Consider the following 13,106-nt stretch of genomic DNA (forward strand, 5'->3'; position numbering starts at 1 on the left):
TCGAAAAAAAAAAAAAAAAAACTAAACTAAATAAACATTAAAAAAAAAATTTTTTTAAGAAAGAACAATGCTGGTGGTATTTTAATAGGGACTACATTAAATATGTAGACTGCGTTGGGTAGTATAGACATTTTAACAATATTTGTTCTTCCAATCCATTAGCATGAAAGGTGTTTGCATTTCTTTTTGTCCTCTTCAGTTTCTTTCATAAGTGTTCTATAGTTTTCAGAGTACAGAGTACAGCCTCTTTGGTTAGGTTTATTCCTAGCTATCTTACAGTTTTTGGTGCAGTTGTAAATGGGATCAATTCCTTGATTTCTCTTTCTGCTGCTTCATTATTGGTGTATAGAAACGCAACAGATTTTTGTATGTTGATTTTGTATCTTGTGACTTGACTGATTTCATGTATCAGCTCTAGCAATTTTTTGGTGGAGTCTTTTGGGTTTTCTACAGAGTATTATGTCATCCGCAAATAATGAAAGTTTGACTTCTTCCTTGCCAATTTAGATGTCTTTTATTTCTTTTTGGTGTCTGATTGCTAAGGCTAGGACTTTCAGTACTATGTTAAGTAACAATGGTGAGAGTGGGACATCCCTGTCTTGTTCCTGGCCGTAGAGGAAAAGCTCTCAGGTTTTCCCCACTGAGGATATTAGCTATTGGCCTTTCTTATATTGCCTATATGATGTTGAGGTATGCTCCATCTATACCTATTTTGTTGAGGGTTTTCATCAAGAATGGATATTGTGCTTTGTCAAATGCTTCTGTGGTATATCACACTGATTGATTTGTGAATACTGAATTACCCCTGCAGCCCAAGAATAAATCCCACTTGATTCTGGTCAATAATTCTTTTATTTATTTATTTATTTATTTATTTATTTATTTATTTAAATTTTATTTTTTATTTTTTTTAATTTACATCCAAATTAGTTAGCATATAGTGCAACAATGATTTCAGGAGTAGATTCCTTAGTGCCCCTTACCCATTTGGCCCAACCCCCCTCCCACAACCCCCCCCCCCGGTAACCCTCAGTTTGTTCTCCATATTTATGAGTCTCTTCTGTTTTGTCCCCCTTCCTGTTTTTATATTATTTTTGTTTCCCTTCCCTTATGTTCATCTGTTTTGTCCCTTAAAGTCCTCATATGAGTGAAATCATATGATGTTTGTCTTTCTCTGACTAATTTCACTTAGCCTAATACCCTCCAGTTCCATCCATGTAGTTGTAAATGGCAAGATTTCATTCTTTTTGATTGCTGAGTAATACTCCATTGTATATATATACCACATCTTCTTTATCCATTCATCCATCGAGGGACATTTGGGCTCTTTCCATACTTTGGCTATTGTTGATAGTGCTGCTATAAACATGGGGGTGCATGTGTCCCTTTGAAACCTGTATCACACCCTCTGTTTTGAGTTTTTTTGAGGAACCTCCATACTGTTTCCAGAGTGGCTGCACCAGCTTGCATTCCCACCAACAATGCAAAAGAGATCCTCTTTCTCCACATCCTCACCAACATCTGTTGTTGTCTGAGTTGTTAATGTTAGCCATTCTGATAGGTGTGAGGTGGTATCTCATTGTGGTTTTGATTTGTATTTCCCTGATGATAAGTGATGTTGAGCATTTTTTCACGTGTCGGTTGGCCATTTGGATATCTTCCTTGGAGAAGTGTCTATTCATGTCTTTTGCCCATTTCTTCATTGGATTATTTGTTTTTTGGGTGTTGAGTTTGATACGTTCTTTATAGATTTTGGATACTAACCCTTTATCTGATATGTCATTTGCAAATATCTTCTCCCATTCTGTCAGTTGCCTTTTACTTTTGCTGATTGTTTCCTTCACTGTGCAGAAGCTTTTTATTTTGATGAGGTCCCAGAGTTCACTTTTGCTTTTGTTTCCCTTGCCTCCGGAGACGTGTTGAGTAAGAAGTTGCTGCGGCCGAGGTCAAAGACATTTTTGCCTGCATTCTCCTCTAGGATTTTGATGGCTTCCTGTCTTACATTTAGGTCTTTCATACATTTTGAGTTTATTTTTGTGTATTGTGTAATAACATGGTCCAGGTTTATTCTCAGTAATTCTTTTAATGTACCAATGGATTCAATTTGCTAGTATCTTGTTGAGAATTTTTGCATCCATGTTCATCACAGATATTGGCCTGTAATTCTCCTTTTTAGTGGGGCCTTTGTGTGGTTTGGGGACCAAGGTAATCCTGGCTCACACAATGAGTTTGCAAGTTTTCCTTCCATTTCTATTTTTTGGAACAGTTTCAGAAGAATAGGTATTAACTCTTATTAAATGTTTGGTAGAAGTCCCCTGGAAGTCATCTGGCCCTGGACTTTTGTTTGTTGGGAGATTTTTTTGTTACTGATTGAATCCCTTTGCTAGTTATGGGTCTGTTCAAATTTTCTTTTTTCAACGTTTTTTTTTTTTTTTTGTTTTGTTTTGTTTTTTGGGACAGAGAGAGAGCATGAACGGGGGAGGGGCAGAGAGAGAGGGAGACACAGAATCGGAAACAGGCTCCAGGCTCCGAGCCATCAGCCCAGAGCCTGACGCGGGGCTCGAACTCACGGACCGCGAGATCGTGACCTGGCTGAAGTCGGACGCTTAACCGACTGCGCCATCCAGGCGCCCCACAAATTTTCTATTTCTACCTGTTTCAGTTTTGGTAGTTTGTATATTTCTAGGAATTTATCCATTTTTTCCAGATTTCCCAGTTTGTTGGCATATAATTTTTCACAATATTCTCTTATGACTGTTTTATTTCTGTTGTGGTGTTTGTGCTCTCCTCTTTCATTTGTGATTTTATTTATCTGGGTCCTTTCTCTTTTCTTTTTGATAAGTCTGGCCAGGGGTTTATCAATTTTCATAATTCTTTTAAAGAACCAGCTCTTAGTTCATTCATTGGTTCTACTGGCTTTTTGTTTGTTTGTTTGTTTGTTTCTGTTATCATTTATTTCTGTTCTAATCTTTATTATTTCCCTTCTTCTTGCTTTAGGCTTTATTTGCTGTTCCTTTAGGTGTTAGGTTAGAGGCTTTTCTTACTTCTTAAGGTAAGACACTTCCCCCTTAGGACTGCCTTTGCTGCATTCCAAAGGTGTTAGACTGTTGTTTTCACTTTCATTTGCTTCCATGTAATTAAAAAAATTTTATGTTTATTTATTTTTAAGAGAGAGAGAGAAAGACAGAGCATAAGCAGGGGAGGGGCAGAGACAGGGAGACACAGAATCCGAACCAGGCCCCAGGCTCTGAGCTATTAACACACAGTCTGATGTGCGGCTTGAACCCACAAACTGAGATCATAACCTAAGCTGAAGCCTGATGCTTACCCAGCTGAGCCACCAAGGAACTCTGCTTCCATGTAATTTTTAAATTCTTCTTTAATTTCCTGGTTAACCCTTCATTCTTCAGTATGATGTTCTTTAACCTCCATGTATTTGCGGTCTGGCCAAATTTTTTCTTGTGGTTGACTAAGTTTCATAGCATTGTGGTCTGAAAACATGCATGGTATGAACTCAATCTCTTCGTTCTTGTTAAGGGCTGATTTGTGACACAGTATGTGATCTATTCTATAGAATGTTCCATGTGCACTAGAAAAAAAATGTATAGGGGTGCCTGGGTGCCAGGCCCAGGGGTGCCTGGGTGCCTGGGTGTATAGGGGTGCCTGGGTTGAGCTTCTGACTCTTGATTTCTCCTCAGGTCATAATCTTACAGTTCATCATAAGATTGAGCCCCATGTCAAGCTCCCCAATGACAGTGAGGAGCCTGCTTGGGATTCTTTCTCTCCCTCTCTCCCTCCCTCCCTCCCTCCCTCTCTTCTCTTTCTCTCTCAAAATAAATAAACATGAAAAAAAATTTAAAAAGAAAAAAATGTGTATATGCTTTGGGATGAAATGTTCTGAATATATCTGTAAAGTCCATTCGGTTCAGTGTGTCATTCAAAGTCACTGTTTCCTTGGTAATTTTCTGCTTAGATGTTCTGAACATTGCTCTAAGAAGGGTGTTAAAGTCCCCTACTTATTATTGTCTAATTATTATCAATGAGTTTATGTTTGTTATTAATTGATTTATATATTTGGGTGCTTCACACTGGGGGCACAAATATTTATAACTGTTAAATCTTCTTGATGGATAGACCCCTTAATTATGATATAGTGCCCTTCTTCATCTCTTGTTACAGTCTTTGGTTTAAAATCTAGTTTGTCAGAGAACCCAGAACTGGACCCACAAATGTATGGCCAATTAATCTTTGACAAAGTAGGAAAGAGCATCCAATGGAAAAAAGACAGTCTCTTTAGCAAATGGTACTGGGAGAACTGGACAGCAACATGCAGAAGAACGAAACTAGACCACTTTCTTACACCATACACAGAAATAAACTCAAATGGATGAAAGACCTAGATGTGAGACAGGAAATCATCAAAACCCTAGAGGAGAAAGCAGGCAACAACCTCTTTGACCTCAGCCGCAGCAACTTCTTACTCAACACATCTCCAAAGGGCAAGGGAGTTAAAAGCAAAAATGAACTATTAGGACCTCATCAAGATAAACATCTTCTGCACCACAAAGGAAAACAATCAACAAAACTAAAAGGCAAGCGACGTAATGGGAAAAGATATTTGCAAATGACATATCAGATAAAGTGCTAGTATCCAAAAATCTATAAAGAACTTACCAAAGTCAATAACCAAAATGCCCAGTCCAGTGAAGAAATTGGCAGAAGACATGAATAGACCCTTTTCTAAAGAAGACATCAAGATGGCTAATAGACACATGAAAAGATGCTCAACGTCACTCATCATCAGGGAAATACAATTCAAAGCCACACTGAGATACCACCTCACACCGGTCAGAGTTGCTAAAATAAACAAATCAGAAAACTACAGATGCTGGCAAGGATGTGGAGAAATGGGAACCCTCTTGCACTGTTGGTGGGAATGCAAACTGGTGCAGCCGCTCTGGAAACCAGTGTGGAGGTTCCTCAAAAAATTAAAAATAGAACTACCTTATGACCCAACAATAGCACTACTAGGAACTTACCCAAGGGACACAGGAGTGCTGATGCATAAGGGCATGTGTACCCCAATGTTTATAGCAGCGCTCTCAACACTAGCCAAATCATGGAAAGAGCCTAAATGTCCATCAACTGATGAATGGATAAAGAAGATGTGATTTATATATACAATGGAATACTACTTGGCAATGAGAAAGAATGAAATCATGCCATTTGCAGCAACGTGGATGGAACTGGAAGGTACTATGCTGAGTGAAATAAGTCAGCCAGAGAAGGACAGATATCATATGTTTTCACTCATATGTGGATCCTGAGATACTTAACAGAAGGCCATGGGGGAGGGGATGGGGAAAAAATATAGTTACAAAAAGAGAGGGAGGGAGGCAAACCACAAAAGACTCTTAAATACAGAGAAGAAACAGGGTAGATGGGCGGGGGGGCGGGGAGAGGGGGGAAATGGGTGATGGGCATTGAGGAAGGCATTTGTTGAGATGAGCAATGGGTGTTGTATGTAAGCCAATTTGACAATAAATTATATTCATAAAAAATAAAAATAAAATAAATTAAGATCTAGTTTGTCTGGTATAAGTATGGCTACTCAAGCTTTCTTTTGATGTCCGTTAGCATGATAGATGGTTCTCCATTCCCTCACTTTCAATCTGCAGGTGTCTTTAGCTCTAAAATGAGTCTCTTGTAGGCAGCTTATAGATGGGTCTTGTGTTTTTTTTTTTTTTTATCCATTCTGATACCCTATGTCTTTTGATTACAGCATTTATTCCTTTTACATTCAGGTTGATTACTGATAGACATGAATTCAGTGCCACTGTGTTACCTGTAAAGTTGGTGTTTCTAGTGATGTTCTCTGTTCCTTTTGGTCTTTCTTTCCCATTCAAAGAGCCCCCATTAATTTTTCTTGCAGGGTTGGTTCAGTGGTCATGAACCCCTTTAGTTTTTGTTTGGGAAACTCTTTATTTCTTCTTCTATTCTGAATAACAGCTTGCTGGATAAAGTATTCTTGGCTGCATATTTTTCCCATTCAGAATGTTGAACATATCATGCCATTCCCTTCTGGCCTGCCAAGTTTCTGCGGACAGGGCTGCTGTGAACCTGATCTGTCTTCTCTTGTAGGTTAAGGACTTTTTTTCCCTTGCTGCTTTCAGGTTTCTTTCCTTGTCTGTGTATTTTGTGAATCTTACTACAATATGTCTTGGTGTGGGCTGGGTTTTGTTGAATTTTATGGGAGTTTTCTGCACCTCTTGGATTTTGAGGTCTGTTTCCTTCACCAGATTGGGTACATTTTCAGCTATAATTTGCTCAAATAAACCTTCTGCCATCTTTTTCCCTCTTCTTCTCTGGGACTCCTATGATACGAATGTTATTACACTTTAAGGAGTTGCTGAGTTCCCTAAGTCTACACTCATGACCTAATACTTCCCTCCCCTACCCGCCCCTGCTTCTTTTCAGCTTCATTATTTTGCATAATTTTATCTTCTATACCACTGATTCACTCCTGTGCTTTGTCCATCCTCATTGTCATTGCATCCAGTTGGTTTTGCATCTCAGTTACAACATTTTTTACTTTGACCTCACTAGTTTTTAGCTCTTTTATCTCTGCGCTAAGGAATTCTCTAGTGTTTTCTATGCTTTTCTCAAGCCCAGCTAATATCCTTAGGACTGTTGTTTTAAATTCTAGTTCAGGTATCTTATTTACATTTGTTTTGATTAAATCCCTGGACATTCTGCTTCCTATTCTTTCTTTTGGGGTGAATTCTTCCATCTTGTCATTTTGTCTAGGTCACTTTTTTTGTGTGATTGTCAGGAGAGCCTGTTATATTCTTGCTTCTGAGAGCAATGGCTATATTAAGAAGAGGTTCTATACTGTCTTGGGCCTGGTACTTCAGGAGGTGTTTCAGAGTGAGCACTCTGCTGCTGTGTTTTGGCTGCTCCTTCCCTCAGATCAGTCCTCTGCAGAGTTTCTTCCTGCCTGCCATGGGGAGTGTTTCAACCTTGTCCACTGTGTGGCAAACTTTAACTAGATGTGTTTTGGTCTGCTTGTTAAAAGAAGGTAAATCATATTTCCCCTAGAACTGAAGCTTTGCAGCATTCTATGATCAGTTCACTTGGTGTGTGAGGGATTTATGGGGTCTTCTGGGTCTTCTGGGGGTTGGGCCTGCTGTGCTGATTCTCAGGCAGACTTGCCCTAGTGGAGATGCACCTGCAGAGGTCAGGGGGGTCAGGGCTTGGTGTAAGTGGTTCCAGCCTCCACTTGGGTGGAGGGAGGAGCACTGTGCTGCTTACTGAAGTTGGTCACTGCTGATGGGCAGGAGGAAATGGCATCACCCTGCTCTCTTATCCTTGGAATAGGGAGATTATGCCCACCACTCTTCATGAAGCCCTGACAAAAGAGCAAACAATCTCCCCTCTTGGGTCTCTGGCTTCCATTAGATTCCTGCTTTCACCCTTTGTTTGAGCTGTCTGCCTTCCAGGCAGCACAGTACTTCTGTGTTTTATCTCAGGTGTGTGTTTCAAAACTCCAAATTTTAGCAACCCACTTGGTGCAGACCCACACTGATCCTCTGGGGGAGGGTCTTGCGGTGCTGTGGCCGGTGCTGGTTTGTCCCGGAAAAGCAGTAGCACAACCACGCAGCAATTCAGAATGTATGGTAAAGCACTGCAAGAGCTGGCAGCAAGGTCTGCTGCCTCAGCAGGTGTCTCTGTTCCTATGCTAATGAACAGGGAAGTACATTGGTGCTTGCCAGCTCTTTTGTCTCCAGAGAGGCCATGCCACCACACTCCAAGAAGGGGAACTGCTTCTTGCCCTGCAACCCAGGGGATCTTCAAACCACACTGCCAACTCCCGGGCAGCCTTCCCCACAGGAGCACCACTAAGCCCACCAGGCACTACCCTGGCGATGACATGGATTCCTAAAACCAGACTTTGAGCTCCACTGCTTATGAAAGCTTGTGGTAATTAGCCTCTCTCCCTTTCGCAATGGTTTTGGCGAATAGTTCTTCTTTTGCAATCCCCTGTGTACTGCTTTCACTCTTTCCCTCTCTCTCTCACTCTTCTTTCCATGACCAGGGCTTCCTCCCCTCTGGGGCACCTGCAATTATTTTCTCCCCCGAATCAACTCCCTGTAGCTCCAACCTTTAATGACGTGGCCATTTTTCTACCTCTAGATGTGTAGTTTATTCTCTCAGTCCTCAGATTTCTTGAGTGTTCAGAATGATTTAATATTTTTATCTAGCTGGTTCATGGGAGGAGGCAAGACTAAGGCCCTCTTACTTTTCCACCATCTTAGCTCCTCCTCTGCAATGTGTTACATATTTATGCAACTATCTTCATGAAGGATACTGGTTTGTAATTTTCATTTCTTGTAATCCTCCCCCCCCCCCACCCCCCAGGTTTTGTTACTAGTGTAGTGCTTGCCTCACAGAATGAGTTTCCCTCCTCAACTATTTTCTGAGAGTTTTTGTACAGAACTAGTGTTATTTCTTCCTTCGTTGTTTAGAAAAAGTCATAAGTGAAGCCATCTGGACCTGTGCTTTTCTTTGTGGGAAGGTCTGTGACAATAAATTCGATTCCTCCAGTAGATACAGGGCTATTCAGGTTATCTATTTCTTCTTAAGAGTGACATGAAAGTTTGATGCTCAAGGAATTTGTCCATTTTGCCCACGTTGAACATTTACTGGCACAAATATGTTCATAATATATCCTTGTCATTTATTGTCTACAGGACCTGTAGTGATAACCACCTCTCTCACATCTCATTAATGGCATTTTGTGCTTTTGGCTATTTACCTCATCAGTCTGACTATAAGTCTGTCAATGTAACCAATTTCAAGAACTAGCTTGTAGTTTCACTTTTCTTGTTTTGTTTTTTGTTGTTGTTTCCTACTTTATGAATTGCTGGTGTTGTCTTTATTACTTTCTTTCTTCTGTTTACTTTGTATTTTATTTTTCCTTTTCTAATTCCCTAAGGTAGAAGATTAGGTCATTGATTCAAAATGTCTTTCCCGCCCCCCAATATAAAAGTTTAATGCTATCACTTTCTTTCTAACCACTGTGTTAGCTGCATCCCACAAATTTTGATATACCATATTTTCATTTTCAGTCAGCTCAAAATATTTTCTAATTTTCCTTTAGGTTACTTCTTTGACCCATGGATTATTGAAAAGTGTGTATATTTTCCCAAATATTTGGGAATTTTCTAGATATCCTTCTGATACTGATTTCTAAGTTAATACTATTATAGTAAGAGACCATACTTTGTATAATTTGGATCAATTAAAACTTACCAGAACTTCCTTTACAACACAGAATATGGTCTACCTTGTAATGTTCTGTGTTTGCTGGAAAAGAATGTGCACTATGCTGCTCTTGGGTGGAGTGTTCTAAAACACTCAAGTCAGATTGGTTGACAATGTGTTCAAGTGTTCTATATTCTTGATGATTTTCTGTCTATCAGTTATTAAAACAGGGCTACTGAAATCTCCAAATATGGTCATGGATTTGCCCATTTATCCTTGCAGTATTATCAATTCTTGTTTCGTACATTTTGAAGCTCTGTTATTAATGCATAAATATCTAGGACTGTTATATATCCTTCTGATGAACTGATCCCTTAATAATTATGAAATATGCCTCTTTATCCCTGGTAATATTTTTTATTCTGAAATACACTTTGATATTACCCTATCCATTCAAACTTTCTTTTGATTAATATTATCATGGTATATAATTTTTTATCCTTTTACATTTAAACTATTTGTGTCATTATATTTCAAGTGGTTTTCTTATTCACAGCATATAGCTGACTCTTGCTTATTTAACCAACCTGACAATCTCTGCCTTTTTAATTGACCATTTCTACTCAAAGTGATTATTGATATGGTTAGATTTATACAATTTTTAAAGTTTATTTATTTTGAGAGCGGGAGAGAGCGAGCATGAGCAGGGGAGGGGCAGAGAGAGAGAGAGAAAGAGAGGGAAAGAGATGGAGAGAGAGAATCCCAGGGAGGCCCCACACGTCAGCACAGAGCCTGACACAGGGTTCCATCTCATGAACCACGAGATCATGACCTGAGCTGAGATCAAGAGTCAGACACTTAACTGACAGTCACCCAGGCACCCCTGATATGGTTAGATTTAAATCTAACATCTTCTTTTTTTTTTTTTTTTGTATTTGTCCCATCTCCTGTTGTTCTTTTTTTCTTCTTTCTCAGTCTTTATATGATTCTAGCTCATCTTCTTTGTTGTCTTATTAGCTATACCTCTTTATTTTAGCTTTTCTAGTGGTTGCTTTTGAGTTTATACAACACATCTTTAACTTATAAATCTACTTTTAAGTAATACTATACCATATCTTTTATCATATAAGAACCTTACATCTGTATACTTTCATTCCCCCTTCCCGGCTTTTGTGGTATTTTTGTCATACATTCTGTTTCCATATATGTTATAAACTTCACAATATGTTTTTCTATTTTTGTTTTAAACAATGATCTTGTAAAGAGATTTTATATTTACCTGCATATTTACCATTTCTGTTGCTCTACACTCCTTTGTGAAGATTCTGATTTCCATTATTTGGTATTCTCCATGAAGGACTTCCTTTAACACTTCTTGTACAATAGGTCTATTGGTAATAGCCTCTTTTAGCTCTTCCATTTCTAAAAAAGCATTTTGCTTTCGAAACATATTTTTACTACTTATAAAATATAAGTTGATGGTTTTTTTCCAGTAATTTAAAGATCCACTGCACTGATTTGTGCCTTGAATTCTTTTGATAAGAAGTCTGCTGTTATTCTTATATTTTTTTCCTCAGTATAAAATGTGCATTTTTCCCCCTCTAGTTGCTTTTAAGATTCTTCTCTTTAGCTTTAGTGTTGAGCAATTTAAGATGATTATAATGTTCCTTAATGTAGTTTTCATCATGTTTTCTGCAACCGGAACTCATTTAGCTTCGTGAACATGTAAATTTATACTTCTCATTAAGTTTATAAAATTTTTGATCACTGAGTCTTCAAATATTTATTTACTCACCTCCCCTCTCCTTTCGTGACTTCAATTACAGAGGCAGGCTGACGAACATCCCACGGCTCAATCATGTGCTGTTCATTTAATTTTTCAGTCTTTCCTCTTTGTGTTTCATTGTGGATAGTTTCTATTGCTGTGTTTTTAAGTTTACTAATTTTAATTTCTTCTTCAGCAGTGTCTAGTCTGCCCTTAATTTCATCCAGTATATTTTTCATTTCATTGTCATTTTCATTTCTTGAAGTCTGACTTGGTTCTTTTTATTTTCCATGTATGTCCTTAACATGTTCATGCCCTGATCCTGTTAAGGCTTTCTTTTAAGTTTGACAGGTAGGATCAGAGCAGCCTGAATTTATGAATAACCTGGAGCAGTAGAGACAATGTGCCTCTAGTTCACTCTAGCTGGTAAGAATACAAATTATGGGGGCACCTGGGTGGCTCAGCTGGTTAAGCATCTGACTTCAGCTCAGGTCATGATCTTGCGGTCCGTGAGTTCGAGCCCCGCGTCAGGCTCTGTGCAGACAGCTCAGAGCCTAGAGCCTATTTCAGATTCTGTGTCTCCCTCTCTCTCTGCCCCTCCCCTGCTCATGCTCTGTCTCTCTCTCTGTCTCAGAAATAAATAAACGTTAAAAAAAAATTTTAAAAAAAAGAATACAAATTATGTCTGGCCCTGTGAGAAGTGTTTTACCCGTACCTTTCCAGTGCTTTTCTCACGTACACACACTGATATACTAGTCAGCTGAAGACACAGTGGGAACCACCAGCATATTTCCAGATTTCTTTTATTTCCAGTAATTTGTTTGCAAATTCTAATCATCATGACCTTCCCCCATTCTCAACTCTGTCTCTTCAACTCAGGGAAACCTCTAGGTTCAGTTTTGGTTTCCCCTACCTGCACTATGGCCTGGAAACACCATACAGTAAAGTAGAGCAATCACAGAGCTCATCTTCTCTGCCCCACTGCCCTTTTTCTTTCTTGTTTTACTTACTTCATTGTGACATCTAGCTATTTAAAGCAAACCAATGTGTTAGTGTCACAAAGCTGCTGTAACAACGTACCATAAACTGGGTGGCTTAAACAACAGAAATATATTGTCCCACAGTCCTGGAGGTTGGAAGTCCAAAATCAAGGTGTTGGCAGAACTGGTTCCATTTGAGGGCTTTACTGTAAAGGGAGGATTTGTTCTACCTTGACTTGTAGGTGCTCATCTTCTCCTTGTCTCTCTACATCATCTTTATGAATGTCTGTGTCCAAACTTCCCCTTCTTATGAGGACATCAGTTATACTGGATTAGGGCTCATTCTAATGGCCTCATTAAATTTGATTGCCTCTATAAAGACCCTAAAATCAGCCCTAAAATCCTATTGATAATTGTTAAATTGATGTCTATAAAAATCAGTTTAGTATAATGGCTAGAGGTGAGGACAGTGGAATCAGACTGCCTGGGTTTGATTATGGTGCTACCACTTCCTAGTTCTTTGTCTTAATATCCTCATCTATTAAAACATCTTTGAACATACTAATTTTACAGAAATAGTGTAGAAATACATAGTGCCTGCTAAATAATATACCTTCACTAAATGTTATAATGTTAAACTTAATATAACTAACAATAAATGTTAGTTAACACAGTAATTAGAAAAAATCTCATCATTAGAACATGAGTAGTTACCTAAACCAACCGAGAGCTTGAATGGCCTTGATGAAGGAGATTAGAGAATTTACATACAAAGACCACTTCATTGATTCCATTTTCCATGATGTCAGAAGTACTATCTTCTAGCTTTTTAAGCTTAAAGTCTTTCCTTAGTGGCCCCCTCTCTCTACATTTTTACATATAGCTGCCAAAGCTCAGTTTTCTAAACCTCACTTTAAGTCACTTCTCTGCTTCAGAATCTATAAAATCTACTTACAGATTGCCATATTAAAATCTAGATTCCTTTGCCTGGTTTCTGAAGACTTTTGAAAACCCAGCAGTGTCTTGGCACAACTTTATCTCCTAGTCTACTTTACACTTGATCTTAGACAGAAGACCGAGAAGTGATCTCTCCTAGT

The 13,106-nt window shown here is 38.8% G+C and overlaps 1 protein-coding gene across 3 annotated transcripts in view; it reads right to left on the bottom strand.

The window, feature by feature from the left end:
• ZFYVE9 (zinc finger FYVE-type containing 9) overlaps window positions 1–13,106 on the bottom strand; it is a 219,099-nt gene that overhangs the window by 29,620 nt on the left and 176,373 nt on the right. The gene's annotated exons all lie outside the window — the stretch shown is intronic.

Source organism: Panthera onca, chromosome C1 (genome assembly GCF_046562875.1).
Source record: "Panthera onca isolate mPanOnc1 chromosome C1, mPanOnc1 haplotype 2, whole genome shotgun sequence".
NCBI lineage: Eukaryota > Metazoa > Chordata > Mammalia > Carnivora > Felidae > Panthera > Panthera onca.